This window comes from Schistocerca nitens, chromosome 4 (assembly GCF_023898315.1).
Source record: "Schistocerca nitens isolate TAMUIC-IGC-003100 chromosome 4, iqSchNite1.1, whole genome shotgun sequence".
Classification (NCBI taxonomy): Eukaryota; Metazoa; Arthropoda; class Insecta; order Orthoptera; family Acrididae; genus Schistocerca; species Schistocerca nitens.
This window is the reverse complement of record NC_064617.1, coordinates 814,288,744-814,291,876: the sequence shown is the minus strand read 5'-3', so window position 1 is coordinate 814,291,876 and position 3,133 is coordinate 814,288,744.

The following is a 3,133-nucleotide window of genomic DNA, read 5'->3' as shown; positions in this document are numbered from 1 at the left end:
ATAATTTTCAGAGAAAGCGTTTAGCACAACTTCGGATGATGTTTTATACGTACCTCCGGAATCCCCCCCCCCCACCCCTCCCCTCTTCTGGAGTGTTGGTGCGCATAATGAGATCTGCATGAGATGGGATTGACGGTGGACCTCGAAAAAGTTCAAAGAAGTACAGTTCGTTTTATATTATCGTGAAATAGGCTAGAGAGTTCCACAGAGATAATACGTGAATCGGGTGGCAAACATAAAAACAAAGGCGTTTTTCGTTGCGGCAGGATCTTCTCGTGAAATTTCAGTGACCAATATTTACCTCCACATGGGAGAATATTTTGTTAGCGCACGCCTGCGTAGGCAGAAATTATCATCTTAAAAAGTAAGAGAAATCAGATCCCACGCAGAAAGATTTAAGTGCTTATTTTTGCCGCGCGCCGTTCGAAAGCGAAACTGTAGAGAAATAGCTTGAAGGTGGTTCAATGAACCATCTGCCACGTACTTAATTGTAAGATGCAGAGTAAATATGTAGATCTAGATGCGTCAGTGGTAACTATAGCCATCATTATGGAAGACTTCTCTCAGGTGTTTCATTTAGGTAGAGAGGTTATCCCAGTCACTACTGACCCGTGTTCTGTGAACAGGAGACTTCACAATAGTGCTGTGCTGTGCCGGCAAGATGCATACAAATGATCTGTCCAATTATATTGCGTCAGGACCCGGTGCTGCACATGCCTTTTTTAAAATGTAGATCAACTGAAACTGAATTTCTTTCATGTGGACAATACAGTAGGAGTACTAGCTCAGATGAGGATGAGGTAAGAAAGAACTAGGGTTTGTTTAAAGAACAGTAATTCGCTTGAAGTGGTACAGTAAAATGGTGGAAGAATTGAATGTTGTGTATTATTCTTTTCTAAAGGATGATACCGTATTCTTGAAAATAGTAATTGATGGTTGTAATAGGTCAAGAAATTCATAAGGAAACGGCTAATACCGCATTCAGCGAAAGGTGAGCGTCGCCGGACTAAGGGTGGTATTTGGCGTTGACTCGCTCGTAATCACGCGTATTTTCAATCGGGTAAAGTGATCTCGTTTCGGCCAATGACGGAAGAGTGTGTTACGGTGCAAATATCAATTTACATGCATGACGGACAATTAATTTTCACGTGTTTATTCAAGGTCTAGAAATAATGCCAGCAAAATAAATTAGTTTTCCAACATTAATTAATGCGTTTGTTTGCAAAGTGCCACACTTTTGTCTCGTACGGGGTAACCTGCCCTACGTTTCCAACAGTTTTACTGTCCAGCTATGCTGTACAGATCTTGGCAGTCAGCGTATCTGATTAGTTAGGACTGCAGGCAATGAAGTATGTTCGGTAAATAATACGTGACACATGTCATTTGAGAGAGAAAACTATACTGATGTTAAGAAAGGAACGAAAGTAAGCGTGTTGAGCAGTTTGTTTTTGTATTGCAGTCTTCCAGAGGAAAGAGTACTCAGCCTGGTGATAAATTTCTTCGAAATGCTCGCCACAACTTTGTCGTCATAACTTTCTTAATGCAGATTAATTGAACAAAACGTACGGACTGTAACGAGTGCCGAACACAGAGGAATAATATGTTTTACAAGATATCGTGCAACTGTGATTTACTACAAAGAAAGTTTTGTCTAAAATGTAGCAGTTATGCTACTAATTCTAAGTGACTGTACGGCTAATAAATGACTCTTTGTTTTAAAAATATTTGTGTTTACTCTCATGTAATCTGTTAACCAGTATTGCAGGATTCAATGAACAGTTGTAAAAAGAATTACGCAGCATTGTGTTGTACTAAGCATAAATTGGTCTTTATTACTAGAAGACCAAATATTCTTTTAATTCTCTCGTTGTATTTCACTTAGAAAGCAAACAACGACGTTAATAAGCTCATCTCTAGATTACCTCTGTTCAAGGCGAGCTTTTTTCTGAGTTCTTTACTCATACTATCCAAGAGGTGCATGAAACCAGTTTTCAGATTTGAAAACAGTTCATCTGTCTCTGTTCATCATCCTCATACTTTTAGTGTAGTAGCAACTTCTTACACCGAATGTAACAGCAACACCAAATGTAGCGGGAAGAGGTAGAAGGAACCGTATTAAGACCAAGCTTTCCAAGTGTTTACAACTACAGTGCCGCATTCCCCTCAGTCTGCATCACCGAATCCCGAAATGCTGAGGACGCCACCTCAGAGACCCTTCAAGTGCTCTGCTAATGTGTCAGCCTTGTACGGCTGCGGTGATATGATGACGTCAGGGCTGCACCGGCAGCCGACTCAGCAGATTTCGTCCTGCGCTGCCACAGCGCTGCCTGTTGACGACTGCAAGGTGGCCTGCGCCATGCTCCCTCGCCGGCGTGGCTTGGGTCGCAGCGAAAAGCGCCCACGATCCGGCAGCTGAATCTGTGGCCCTCGCCCTGGATGTTTCTGGTGCATGTTGGGACCCAAGACGACTGCCCACAGTAGCGAGCCATGAGTGGCCCCTCGCTGGCTAGCTATGGGCCCTGTGTCAGCCTCAGAGGGTCGAACCAGCGACCCACCGTGGACTGAAATGCTGGCGCCCCAACTCCTGCTGTGTGTAGCCGGTGGTGTGACATGTCCCGCTGTCCAGGAGAGCTGCCACACTTGAATGCTTTGTTAGTGAACGGACAACTATTTATATGCAGCTGGGCGCCTCTGTTTTGCTAAACGCGCTGCTCCGTGTCACGTACTCATAACAGGTTTGCAAGTGGGCCCCTTCTGCCTGTAACTGCCACCATGCAAACTGCTGCATGTACTTTTTGTGGTAGTTCTATGCCCCTGTGGCCTCCATTTTACTTCACAACTGCTGGTGAGCGTAACTCACTGTAAACAGGCCCGCACCTGGCTGTAACTTGCACGCTCAGCAGGCTAAGTGGTAAAAACATTGGACACATATTTGGGAGAACGTTGATTCAAATCAATGTCTTACCAGTAATATTAAGGTTTTCCGTGGGTTCACTAACTCACTTGAGGAAAATGCCGGCACGGTTCCTTTGACAATGACACGTCCAATGTCCTCCCGCAATTGGTGCTTGTTCTACGCATCTTACGATGTTGTCGTCGATGAGACTTTAAACCGTAATGTTCCTTCCTATTT